General features: G+C 36.3%; 1 non-coding gene across 1 annotated transcript; it reads right to left on the bottom strand.

The window, feature by feature from the left end:
- Positions 1–984: 984 nt before the first annotated feature.
- On the bottom strand, positions 985–1,091 carry LOC141688200 (small nucleolar RNA R71). Its single transcript, XR_012561659.1, has one exon. It is a non-coding gene; the product is annotated as a small nucleolar RNA R71 (small nucleolar RNA).
- Positions 1,092–14,664: the final 13,573 nt, after the last annotated feature.

Genomic DNA, 14,664 nt, shown 5'->3' with positions numbered 1-14,664 from the left:
TGTTATCTGATTAGTCATCATCACCATCGCATGCTATTGATAAAGGCATAAACTTTGAATGAAGTATTAAATGAAATTAGAATCCCATGTTTTATTCTCATATAAGTAAATCAGTTTTAATCTCTTAGTTAATGCATGCTAGTATAATATCTTAAGTAGTTAATCAAATGAAACTTGTTACTTGTCTTAGCTGTGAACGATAATCATACATTATTGCATAAGTGCATAATTTGAACTTAACCTAAACCAGTCTCTGTGGGAACGAACTTGACTTATATCTTATACTAATTGTGATCATGTGCGCTTGCATGTATTTTCGCGTGTGTTTTAGTGCGAACAAGTTTTTGGTGCCGCTGTCGGGGACTCGGTGTTAAATTTTAGTTTATGTGCTTGACATCAGTGGTCATTAAAGTTCACTGACTCGGATTACTTTACTTATAAGGTTACTTTGTTGTGTTTCAAGTACTCTAGAGAGCGTGTATGCGAACACGGTCTCAATCTCGTAAGGAAATAATTAAAGAAGATAAAGTAGAAGAAGTGGAAGAAGAAGTTTTTGAAGAAGTTGAGAAAGTTGAAGAAGAAGTGATCATTACAATGGGAGAACCATCAGCACCAAGGAAAGTGTTGATGGATTTGTCTCAACCAAAAATCAATGACATTCAATCTAGCATTGCCAAGCCAGCTATCGCAGCTAATACCTTTAAGATCAAGCCTGGAACAATCCAGATGGTCCAGAACTCAGTTTAGTTTGGGGGTTCTCCAACTGAAGATCCCAATATGCACATTAGGGATTTCATCGAGATCTGTGACACCTTCAAGTTCAATAATATTTCTGAAGATGCTGTGAAATTGAGACTTTTCCCATTCTCTCTGAGGGATAAGTCTAAGAGTTGGTTGCACTCTCTACCACCAGGTTCTATTGCAACATGGGAGGATCTTGCTCAAAAGTTTCTTACTAAATTCTTCCCTATGGAAAAGACAACTGCAATCAGGAATGCTCTTACTTAATTCGCGCAGCAATCAGGTGAATCTTTATGTGAAGCTTGGGAGTGCTACAAGGAGATGCTAAGAAAGTGTCCTCATCATGGAATGCCTGACTGGATGTTAATCAATTGCTTTTATAATGGTTTGGGAGCACAGACAAGACCTATGCTCGATGCAGTATCAGGTGGAGCTTTATGGGCTAAGAGCTATGAGGAAGCTTATGATCTAATTGAGATGATGGCTGCGAATGAATATCATAATCCAACTTAGAGGCTACCACAAGGCAAGGTAGCAGGAATTCTGTAGGTGGATACAACTACAGCTATCGCTGCTCAGTTAAAGGCGTTGACTATGAAGGTCGATTCTCTGACCAACTATGGTGTTCAACCGATAATTAGTGTTTGTGAGCTTTGTGCAGGATCGCATGCGATAGAGCAATGTGCTATATCTATTGAATCAGCTCAGTTCGTGAGCAACTTTCAGAGGTCACAGCAACCTGTTCCTGCTACTTATCATCCTAACAACCGAAATCATCATAACTTCAATTGGAGCAATAATCAGGATGGTGTGTAACAGGCTTACCAGCAGTTTGGAAACAAGCAATTCAATCCTCCTGATTTTCAGCAACAGTATGCACCAAGGCAGCAATTTCAGCCACAGGGAATGCAACAACAATTTCATGGAGGTACCGGTCAATCTTCGAATGAAAAATCTGAATTGGAGGAGTTGAGGCTTATGTGCAAAAGCCAAACGGTTTCTATCAAAATTTTGGAGAATCAAATAGGGCAAATTGCTAACGCCTTATTAAACCGACCTCAAGGAACTCTTCCAAGTGCACAGAGGCTAATACATGAAAGAGAGAAGTCAAATAATAGCTTAAGGCAATCACCCTGAGGTATGGAAGGGTCTCTAGCACTCAAAATCAAGAAAAATAAGATTCTGAAAAAAAATTCCAGAATGCAGGCGCGCCCGCGCCCATTAGCAGCGCGCCCGCGCCCATTAGCAGCGCGCCCGCGCCCTCCTAAAATTTAGAAAATGAGATTTTTGTTGATTCTGCTGAGAAAAAGGATGGCGAAACTGAACCGAAGAAGAATGTTGTTGAAAGCACGCCTCTGAAGCAGAATACAGGAGTTAAACAAGTCTATCTGCCACCTCCATATACAAAAAGACTTCAGAAGCAGAAGTTCGACAAGCAACTAAGTTTTTGGAGGTTTTCAAGAAGTTGCACATTAACATACCTTTTGCGGAAGCTCTAGAATAGATGCCAAGCTATGCCAAGTTTATGAAGGGTATTCTATCTCAGAAGCTAAAAATTGAGGAGTTGGAAACTGTTGCTCTAACGGAAGAGTACAGTGTTGTGCTGCAGCAAAAACTCCCTCCTAAACTTAAAGATCCAGAAAGCTTCACGATACCTTGTACCATTGGCAATCTATCTTTCGATAAGTGTTTGTGTGACTTGGGAGCTAGCATCAATCTCATTCCCTTGTCTGTCTTCAAGAAACTTGGTTTTCCTGATCCTAAACCTGTAAACATGTCTTTACAACTGGCTGACCGTTCCATCACCTATCTGCGAGGTGTAGTGGAGGATGTCTTGGTTAAGGTGGATAAACTCATCTTCCCTGCTAATTTTGTCATTCTGGACTTCGAGGAAGATAAGAAGATTCCCATCATCTTGGGAAGACCATTCTTGGCTACAGGCCGAACTCTGATCGATGTGCAAAAGGGTGAGCTTACAATGAAAGTTCAGGGTCAGGACGTGACTTTCAATGTCTTCAATGCAATAAATTCCTTACTAATGAACAAGAATGCTTTAAAGTAGATTTGATCGACTCTATAGTAACTTCGAAGCTTGATCAAATGCTAAGGACTAATGCTTTAGAGAGAGCCTTTATAGGGGAATCTGATAGTGAAGATGAAGAAGGGTCAGAACAACTTCAGTATTTAAATGCTTCTCCAAGGAAAAGTAGATATCATTTGCTATTCGAGTCTCTTGGATTATCAGAGCTTAAGAATTCTCTAGAGCGTCTCAAGCCATCTATTGAGGAAGCTCCCACTCTTGAGCTCAAACCACATCCTGATCACTTGAGGTATGCTTTTTTAGGAGATGCATCTATTTTGCCTGTTATTATTGCATCTGACCTTTCAGGTAGTGACGAAGATAAACTCTTGAGAATTCTGAGAGAGTTTAAACATCAATTGGATGGACAATAGCGGATATCAAGGGAATCAGCCCTTCTTATTGCATGCATAAAATTCTGCAAGCCAATAGTTAAACAGCAGAGAAGACACAATCATATCATGAAGGAAGTAGTGAAGAAGGAAATTCTTAAATGATTGGATACAGGGATAATCTATCCTATTTCTGACAGTTCATGGGTAAGTGTTGAGTGGCATTTATGACACTTTATTATGCTCTAATAAACTTTGAATTGATGCATTTGTACTCAAGTTGTTAAGTGTTTTAACGTGTTTTCTAGTGTTTTTGCATTTTAGGCATTATCTAGGTAATCAGGTGAATTAGCATTGTTTTGGTGCTAATTTGGTGTCAAAGTGGTGTTGGAATAAAAGCTCATGGAAAGCCGGCTCGAAGCAGCAAGGAAAAAGATGAAATCTGAGTTTTTCCCATAAGGACAGCGCGCCCGCGCTGTGTTGGCGCGGGCGCGCCAGGATTCCAGAATGACAGCGCGCGCGCGCTGTGTTAGCGCGCACCCGCGCCGGTGCGAAAGTTTTGAATCCATATTCTAATGCAATTCTAATTGGGAGACTTCCAGATTGATTAGGGCTGCTATAAATATTCAAATAAGAACGTTTTCATGAGAGAGACGTACTAGAGCACAAGGAGAGTCGTAAGAAGACCGTATTAGCACAATTCAACGAAGACGGAGAAGATCTTGTTTTTACTTGTGAATCTTTGTTTTAAGTTGAAACTTGGATGCTAGTTTTCTTACTTGTGAACCTTTACTCTTGTTTGTACTTGGTTTTATTTGTTCGTTATAAAGACTACATTTGTTATTCCATGATTTCATCGGAACCACGTTGATGATGAGTCTGATTATAAGCTAATCATTATCGTGGGGTTGTAGCGGATTTATTTATGGATTTCTTTAGTTAAATTGTTTGATACCTTAGTGTGTGGTGATTGTATATAACCTAGTATTGGTTATGCTTATTCATCTTATAAGAGTCACGAACTTATAAGATAGCATGTTAATTCTTAATGAAGCGACGGTGAATTTAAGGATTTAGAACTTGTCATGCTAGCATAGGTTCATGTGTTATTGTTATGCATGATTCATAGGTAATTTTACCCATCTTACTTGCCCTGTGTAATCATGATAGATAACTTATGTTTAAACCATTATGTTGTCAAATTCTATAGACATATAGGGTCTCAATATAATTGGTGTCTATTCAGCTTCTATCTCTTTTGTGGATGTCTGATAGTATGGTACTCGTGTAACGAAAGTTGGCGTTTATCAGTTTCGTGTTGTCTGATTAGTCTCATCACCATTGCATGCTAAGGTTAAGAACAATAAGGCTATTAAATGAAGTATTTAATGAAGTTAGAATCCCATATTGTCATATATATTAACTTAATCAATTTTATTCCCTTAGTTATAATCATTAGCTTAATTCTTAGTTATGAACAACCCAAATTGTTATCGTCTTAGCATTGAATAATAACCATACATTGTTGCTTAAGTGCATGAATTAATTAGTTAACCAACGCCATTCTCTGTCGAAACGAACTAGAAAAGATTCTATATTACTTGTGAACGCGTACACTTGCGTAAATTATTAGCGTGTGTTTAGCGACTAACAAGCTTTTGGCGCCGCTTCCGGGGACTGCAGTGTTAATTTATAGTTTATATGATTTCCATCAGTGGTCGTTAAAGTTCATTGACTCGGGCATTGTTACTTATTTGTTCATTGTTTTATTTCAGGTACTCTAGTGAGGGTGTAAGCATACGCGTTCGCGTACTCGTAAGAGAACACTGGATAAAGCCGAGGAAGAACTTGTGGTGGTGCGAAGGGAAGTTTTTGAGGAAGAAAATAAGGTAGAAGAAGAGAAAGTCGAGGAACCAGCTTTAATAGAGATGGGTGATCATGCAGAAAATCCTAAGGTTTTGATGGACTATTCTCAGCCTAAGATTAATGACATTCAGTCAAACATCATCAGGCCATCCATCAGGGCTAATACTTCTGAGATCAGGTCAAGCACGATTCAGATGATACAATACTCAGTTCAGTTTGGGGGTTCTCCTACTGAAGACCCCAACATGCACATCAGGGATTTCATCGAGATCTACGACACCTTCAAATTCAATGATGTGACTCAAGATGCTATCAAGCTGCGACTCTTCTCATTCTTTCTAAGGGACAAGGCTAATTGCTGGTTACATTCTCTACCAACCGGGTCTATTATAATGACTCGTACATTTTACTATATAAAAGTCTAAATTAGAGAGGATATGTCAAGCATAATCGAAAGTCTAAATTAGGGTATTTCGACTCTGTAGGTTCTAGTCGGAAGGCCCGAGAATTGGCATTGGACGAAAGATAGTTTGGTGGTTAGTCGAAAAGATCAGTAAGGTTCCAATCGAAGGACTTAAGTGTTGAGGTCGAATCCAGGGTGATCTAGTGGATAGACAATAAACCTTGAGCATTCGATTCGGTTCGAAGTCAATTAATAATAATTATAAAGCTCTGTAAGGCAAGTACTTCTAAACCTTTCTCGAGATATAGTGCAAATATTTCTAAGTTCTCTTGTGACATATTGTTAAGTATTCAAAATAGTTATGTTTTATGTTGTGGGTACTTTGAATCATACATCCTTGAACCCGGATCACATCATTTGATCTTTGAGTCGTAAGCCTTATTCTTTGTAAACCATCCCTTGTTGATTTCCAGATACTAAACCACACAAATATGATACTACTCTCGAAATATATAACTACCAAACACCAAACACTGGAACAGAATTGTTTGATAATACCGAAACTTTTATACACCAACTATTTTGTATAACATCAAAGAACTAAACCTTGAAAAATCATTGTTCGTCTAATACCTGATTCTCTTACAGGCTGGAGGCCATTTCTTTTGCACACTTTGATATACCCTCGTGGTACAAATGAATTGCATCATACTCTTATGCAAATTTTTTATATGCAAATGTTTTATTACTGTTGATTATGAACTTATTTCATTGAGTTATATTATTTATCATATTGAACTGCTTTAGAATTGGATAGTTTTCTTCATGTGGACCAGATTCGTGGTCAGACCAGATTCGTGGTCGTAGTAGGCCAATGTGTGCCTTGGATCCAGTATGTAGAGCAAAGTTGGGAGCCTTGCTCAGGGTTAGTGCGTGACTGATCAGCAGCCTAACCTTGGTTTTAAAAAAAATTAAAATGAATATCCAATTCTAATGATTGTTCAACATGAAACTTGATTCCTTTGAATCATCTCGTTTAATCATTATTTAACCTCAATTATTGTTATTATGACTTGCTGAGCTAGTTAGCTCACTCTTGCGAATCTTTTTATATATTCTACAGTTAAGAAGGTTACGGTTGATAGCGAGGTTTTCCAGTTCAATGTTGGAGCTAGGATTCCAGTTTGAGTTGGATCGAGCTAGCAGGAGCTTTATATGGTAGTGAGATAGTAAGATTGTAAGACTAATTTCCTTATTAGTTGTAAATTAAATTAGTTGGGATTTGGTACGTTGTAATATAAGTTAAGGTTGTGGCTTGTTTTCATACTTTAACATGTTGCGATCTGTGGTTATGTAAAGCAGGTTCATTGCAAATAATAATTCTTATCTATGTTTATATATTTTGTATGGGTTGTGGACCCCAAACTTTTGACACGGGTTTGGAGGGCGCCATAGGTTGGTATCAGAGCTACAGGTTATAAGTCACTGAAACCAGCCTAGATTGTCGGGATTGGGTAGAGGGTTAGGATTAGGAATAGGAAATAAAAAGATAAGACGTCGTGAGGTTGAGTGCAACTGTATAGTAGGTTTTCGATATGATTCGTGTTGTGATTTCAGATTCTTAGCTCGCGATGTGATTTCCAGATAACGGCAATGGCAGATCCTGTTTTTCCTGTATCATCTGATCGTTTGGAGCCTTCCGTTCGAGGATCGTCATCTTATCCCATATTTGACTCGCATATTGTTCTCCCACCAGTGTTAACTGTATTACCTTCTGTTATAACAGCTGCACCCCTTCAAGCTATTCTACACTATTTTACCACCTCTTGATATGAGACGACCTATTTAAGAACCTCCATTTGTTCATTCTTGTTTTACTGGACATTCAGCTGGGAGTGTATCTTTTTAGTTTACTTTACACCATGTTCTATACCCTAGTTTAAAACTCGTCTTATGAAGCAACAGTACCTACGAGGATGGATTCGAGAGCTACAGTAAAGGGTGAGTGCATGAGCTATTAATAAAGGTGAGAAGGAGTTTAGAATTATAGTTCATGTGGTCTGGACAGTAGCTGCTACCAGGTTAAAAGAAGCCATTAGTGACTAGGCCACCCATGACTAGCTTGTGAAATGGATTAGATGAGTTTTGAAAGAGAGTTAGAGAAGAATATGGATTTGGGACTTTCTTAAAGTTAGATAATAGTGTTATGACGATGTGATATATTTATAGTAACAATGTGATGTGACATCAGGTGACTTGTTGACTATTGGATAGCCTGTTCTACTTAACGACAGCAAAGATGATGACGGAAGTATTACCAGTATGGAAGCTTTGATGTGAAGCTACGAATAAAATAACCAACAACGACAACTGAAGTTTTCATCAATTAAGGAAGGCAAATGGACCCAATAAATGAGAGAAGGTAGATTGAGGTGAATGGACATTTATGTGATTATTTCCTTAAATTGGTACTTTTTTATGGGTAATGAGGACAACAATCAACTCATATAGTAATGACGACCAGATGTGCGATTGTCAAAAATTTTAAACAAGTTTTCGAAAAAGATTTTCTCTTACAAAATTTCTAAAAGCCTTTTTGAATAAAATAAGTTTTAAAAATTGGTTGTCAAGTCACTACTTGAGTTTCTTCTTTGTTATAAGACCGGATTACTTACAAAGTACGTGTCCCAGAAATTAGTATGGTTGATTCTGAGGGTCAAATGGACCCGCTATAACGAAGAAGTTTCGATTAATCCTAACAACAGAATGTGAATCTTGTTTGATGAGATTAACAATAGAACCAGAGTACGGAGAAGTTATTCATCTAGTTGCAGAGACCATTACAGTTTAAAGAATTCATTGATTTAAAAGGAGCCTGGGCATGACCGAAGAAGATTGGAAAGATTTCCAGACTTTTCTAAAGGAAGAACATTATTAATAAAAGAATCGTCACTTTAAGTGGCATAGATAAAACTTGAAGTTATCCGGTAAGAGCGCCATTATGATCGAATTTTTAAAATAATATACGTGTAGTTGCGATGTTAAAGACGCCAGACTTAACAAGTAGGAATCTATCATAATGCTTAATTTGTAAAGGCATTTCAACGTACTTTCTAAAGTTGTTATATGATACAATTGGGATATGATCGAACAAGCTCGAAAGATGAATACAAGTGAAATTTAGATTGTGACTAATGGTATCATTCTTTTCTCCAATATTACAGCATATATTCCTTTTTGATTCCTAAATATGTATGAACTTCTTTTCTTAATAAATTCTTTACGATGATAACAATATTATGGTGAGACGCTTTGTCGGGATAACGAAGAGTCGGATGGGATGCCACCTAATCATGTGTTGTATGCCATATGGTATGAAAGACTGGCCATCTTAAGTACCAATGTGGTTGTCTCATTCATATTCAAATGACTACTTCTTCTTTCTTTTCAACTCTAAGTTTATTAAATTGCGAATTCTTCTAGTTGTTTCATTGTACTGTCGTTATGTGCAAAAGTTTTTCAAACAAAAATCAACGTATTCTGAACCAAGCGGGCAAAGTTCCATCTCCTTCTCACGCATGCAAAGAAAACAAGGGCATATGGCGAGGATTGCAAATCACTAGCCCCAGTCAGGGATGCACTAAGAATCAAGTAAATCTACTCCAATAAGGAATACGTCTCCAAGGACGAAAGTTTACGATTTGTCTGTGAAATATGTTATTCAGAATATGGACGTGATGACGTGAATGATTATTGTGAATACCCTATGTGTTAAAGTATTGAAAGATGTGGGACAACTTGATTGTTTATTTTTCAAGATTTTATTGAAAAGATGAATTACCTTGTTGAATTGATAAGATAATGACTAAAGGGTAGCAAATCAAGAACGTGTTATTGTTAAATAAGTGAGTACCCATATTGGAATTGAGGTTTCTGGCATTAAGTTTATGAGGATTTAATATCATTTAAGATAGGAGAATTTAACATTATTCTAAGAAATGGACTAACTATTTAAGCGCGATGCCCGGATAGACTGTCGTGATGAAAAGATAATTCTGAAGACACTAACTAAGAATACGATGAGGTATAAAGGAAGAAGGAAGGTAAAAAATTTGTTATCAATGATTACGGTGATCAAGATGTGAGCATTATGGTAATTATGTGATAAATAAAAGTCAGAAGCAAACAAAATTTGAAGATTTTATAGCAATTAAGGAGTTTCAAGATATGTTTCCAAATGAGTTACCAACATTTCCTCCAGATAGAGAAATTAAGTTCGCGATTGACTTAGCACCTGAAATGAAGCCAGTGTCCAAGGCCCCGTATAGAATAGCGCTGGTTAAAATGAAGAAGTTAGCAAAGCAAATAGAAGAGATGTTAGAAGAAGGAGCGAGGAGACCTAGTGCACCCCATAAGGTGCACCGGTAATAATTGTTAATAAGAAAGATGGAAGTATGAGATTATACGTCGACTAGCGAAAGCTCAACAAGTTTAATACCAAGAATAAGTATATGTTACCTCGAACTAATGACTTGTTTGATCAGATGGAAGAAACAAAGTGTTTTCTAAAATTGATTTAAGATTTGGGTATTACCAATTGGAGATTGAACCTATGAACATATCAAGGATAATTTTCAGAACTAAGTATTGTTGCTATAAAAAATTCTAGTAATGTCATTTGAATTAACCAATATACCAGTAATATTTAAACTTGATGGGCGAAATCTTTAAGGAATATCTGGATAAGTTACTTAAAGTCAACGGAGGACCATGCAAAGTATCTAATGATAACTGGGGAGTCGTAAAAGAAAGAAGTTGTATATAAAGTTTGCAAAGTGAAAGCTTTGATGGTAGGAAGTATAATTCTTAGTGTAAATAATCAATGAAGAGGAGACAAAAGGGGGATCCAGTAGGGATTAAAGTTACTATGAATGAAGAACGACCAAAAGCACCAACAAAAGTAAGAAGTTTTATTATTGGCCGATTAGTATCGTAAATTTGTTCAAGTTTTCTTGAAAGTTGCAACACCTTTGACGAACTTAACTAGGAAAAGCAAGAAGTTTATATGAAATGGAGAAGGGTGAAGAAAGTTTTGTGGATTTAAAGGAGGGAATGGTTACAGCACCTGCTTTATCACTTTGAAAGTATCAAGGAGATTTTGTAGTCTATAGTGATACTTCTCATAAGGGAATAGGATGTGTGTTGATGCGGCACAATAAAGTTATTGTATATGCATCCGGACAACCGAAACCTTATGAGCAGAAGTACCCTACTCATAATTTGGAACTAGCAGTAACAATATTCTCTTTGAAAGATTGGGAAATGTGATATGTTTGGAGAAAGGTGTGAGATCTATACGGACCATAAGAGTTTCAAGCATGTATTTACAAGGAGAAGCAAATGTAGTGGCAGATGATTAGCAAAGGGAAGGAAGTAAACACAGAGACTGCACCAGAAGAATTATCTATAGAATTTTGGAAGTTGGAATTGGAAGTCATAATTTATAATCCAAAGGAAGCGAGGTAGGATAATATGACCTTTCATTCAGATTTATTAAGAGAAAATAATGGGATGTCAAGAGAAGATAGTGGATCAGGATGTTAACGGTTTAGTAAGAAAATTTATGTGCCCAGAAGAATGATCACGGTATTCTCAAATATTCTTCCAGAACTTGGGTACCACAAGTAAAAGAATTAATAAATGAGATCCTACAGGGAATTCATAATATAAAGTATTTAATTTATTCAAGAAATGCCAAGATATACGAAAATTTAAAGAAAAATAGTGATAACCAGGTATAAGAAGGAAAATTCAAAATGGATTAGGAAGTGTTAGACATGTGAAAGAATTATGGCGAAGTATCGGAGGCCTAGTGGACAAGGCAAACCAAGGAGTGATTTTACAAGAAGTGAATCGTAAAGAGTACCAGTGATGTTGTTGAAGAAAAAGGATGAAATTGTGAGATTGTGTACAGATTATCGGGAGTTTAACAAAACAACGAATAAGAATAAGTGACCTTATAAAGAATTGATTACTTACGAGACCTAATTCAAGAAGTGTGTTATGTCTCGGGGATTAACTTAAGATCTGACCTGAGAACATATCAGAGATTACGATTAAAATGAGTTATGAGCATTGCAAGCTCTGGTGATAATATATGAAATAACAAATGTATCAGTTGTCTATAAGGAATTAAGGAACATGGTGTATAAGGAGTACTTGGATAAGCAAATTGTACTTATTGATAACATCCTCAGCTATTTAAAGAATAAGAAAGTCTGTGTGGAATGCCCAATGATTTTCCTGCAAAGATTAGAAGGAAAGCAACTATACGTGGAGTTTTTAAGTATGAAATTTTGACCGAGGTTAAGAAAAGATTTTGATTAATCCATTGACAACGACCTAAACAAAGCCGTATGGTAACAGATGCCTTGTGTAGAAAGAAAGGAGTGGATGTAATTAAGACCATTGAGGAGTTAATAAAAGAATTGGAAAGAGTGGAATATGAAGTTCAAATACCTAAAGGTGATAAGGAGTGAATATATGAGATTACTTTTTAGCCTTAACTGATGGAAACGAGTAGGAGATGCTTAAATGTTCGGAAACTAAGTTGAAAATGAGCACCGCCTATCATCCTTAAACGAAAGGTCAAAGTGAGGAAGTGAGGAAGCGATTCAGGAAATATAAGATATGTTGAGAGGTTGAGTTTTAAGGAAAACTGGGATGATCATTTATCATCGATGTCAGCTTTAGAATGCCACTTTACCAAGCCTTATGTGGACGCAGGTGTAGGTCCCCGCTTTATTGAAATAAAGTGGGAGAAAGGAAGTTGCCAAATCCTAAGTTAATTCAGCACACCAAGGGCGTAGTGATATTGATTGAAGCAGCTCGGAGTAGACAAAGAAAGAAGGTGGATTTGCATCGAAGAAGTATGGATATAGAAATAGGATCGTGGGTATTGATCAAAATTTCACCTTGAAAGAGATTGGTTAGATATGATTAGAAGGGACGAGTGAGTCCTAAATATATGTACCCATTTTGGGCATCGAGGGAGATCGATAAAGTTGCTCCTAGTATTGTCACCGCAGTTGCAGCAAATTTTATAGTATGTTCTACGTGGCAATATTAAAGTGATATATTCCTAATTTGAACCAAGTCATTGATTAGGATCCAATGGGCTCTCATCTAAACTTAGTCTATGTGGAATGATCGACCCAAATCCTAAATCGTTATGAGCGAGTCCCTAAAAATGAAGTCTATATCGATAGTAAGTATGCTTTGTATAAATCCTCGAGTAGAAGAGTCTACTCGAGAGTTAGAGTCGGATATACTTGACAAATATCCTCACTTGATTAGTTAAGTTAAATTCTGGGGACATAATCTTTTTAAGGGGGGAAGGATATAACGACTCGTACATTTTACTATTTAAATATATAATTATTGAATAAATAAATAAATAAAATATGTGTATGGGTTCTGTTAGTTGGGTATTATTTTGTTATTAATTATGTGAGATCGTTGGTGTTCAAGGATTAATTGTATAATTGTTTGTTGAGCTGTATTGCCTCATTATTACTTGTAAAAATTGTTTTAGGGCAGATTTATTTTCATAAATATGTGGATTGTTTCAAAAATTGTTTTTATGTTTTTATAATTACAATAATTATTTTTGGGATTTTATAAAATTTAGAAATTATTATTTCCTCAATTATTTAGTCCTGTATGATTTTCTGATTGCATTTATTTATAAAATCCGTATATAATTCCAGAATTCTTTAAAAATTATGAAACTCATATTTATTGAAGTTTAGAATATTCCGAGAATTTTAAAATTATTATGGGAATTTTTGGAATTAATTTCACCCGCACGTTGATTCTTTTAATTGATAAAAGCGGGTATAAATTGTGTTTCAGAAATTATTTTAAAATTTCGAAATTTATGTTTTTATAAACTTCAGGATATTTGTAATATTTTAAGACTATTTTCGTGATTTTCTGAATTTGTTTTAAGTACAGCTCGATTCGTTAATTGTGAAATGCGGATACGAGTTGCGTTTCAAAAATACTTTAAAAATTATGGAAATTTTATTTTATTAGTTTCGGTATTTTTATAAAATTTTAAAACTATTTTTACAATTTTCCAAGTTTATTTTTGTGCAACTTGGTTCGTTAAAATTACGAATACGGGTCGAAAAATCTGGCGTGCAGGACACGTGTTTGCTTCTCAGGAGTATGTTTTGTTGTGTTAGTGTACGTGGAAGCAGTTAGCGGTTTAATAGGAAAAAAAATATATAAAAATATATTATAGGAGAGGAGATAAGCACAATTGTGTTCATCCCCCCGTCTCTCCTTTCTCTCGCATGTGGTCTCTCGGCTTTCATTTCTCTGGGAGCCTCTCTCTCGAATTAAGCTCTGTTCTATAACTCTCTAATTGATGTTTCTTTCCTCGTGTTGATTCCTCGGTGTTGGTGATCTTCTTATCACCGCCGCCTGGTTTTTTGCCGGCCGCCGCTGGTGATTTTCCGGTTACCTGGCTTGGTTCCATTTTTGTTTACTTGGTATATATACATACAAATACATGTGTTGTGTGTATTATCGTATGTATTGTGTCTGGATTTTTAAATTGCTTCCGGTTGCCGCCGGATTTTCCGGTGAGGCAACCCCCTGGAACCGCAGCGCGTAGGCGCGTAGTTGTGTGTTGATTACTTAACTCAGGCTATTTAATTCGATTTAATCTGAATTGAACTTTTGGTTTTTGGAAAATTTTGTAATATATATTCTATTATTTCTCTGCAGGATTTATTGATTGAAGTTCGTGATATAAATAAATTGCATGGAATTATAACAATTAATCGGTACAATTTAGCGTTGGAAACCCGAATCAATCGGGTACCCGCGGATTTTACCGCCTTCCGCGATGAATTTCGACGAGCGGACGGTGGACGGTGATGAGCTAATTCTGAGTCCTAATATGAATAAATATATAAAATGCGAATAATAGTAATAATTGAATAATACCGATGATTGGGAATTTGTGATTATTGGATTAATTGTTGGGTTGTCTGTTGATTGTGACGTCGAATTGTTTCGACGGGTAGTCCGATAAACAAAGGAGAAGCTGTCCGATTTTCGGGAAATCGAACTACGGAAATACGGGAGCGTATCCGGTAATTATCGTGAAGTCGATTTATAAATATATATGTATATATACGAACTTGATTATCGAGCGAATATCCGGTAAT

Source organism: Apium graveolens, chromosome 9 (assembly GCF_009905375.1).
Source record: "Apium graveolens cultivar Ventura chromosome 9, ASM990537v1, whole genome shotgun sequence".
NCBI lineage: Eukaryota > Viridiplantae > Streptophyta > Magnoliopsida > Apiales > Apiaceae > Apium > Apium graveolens.
This window is presented reverse-complemented; position numbering and strand designations above follow the sequence as displayed.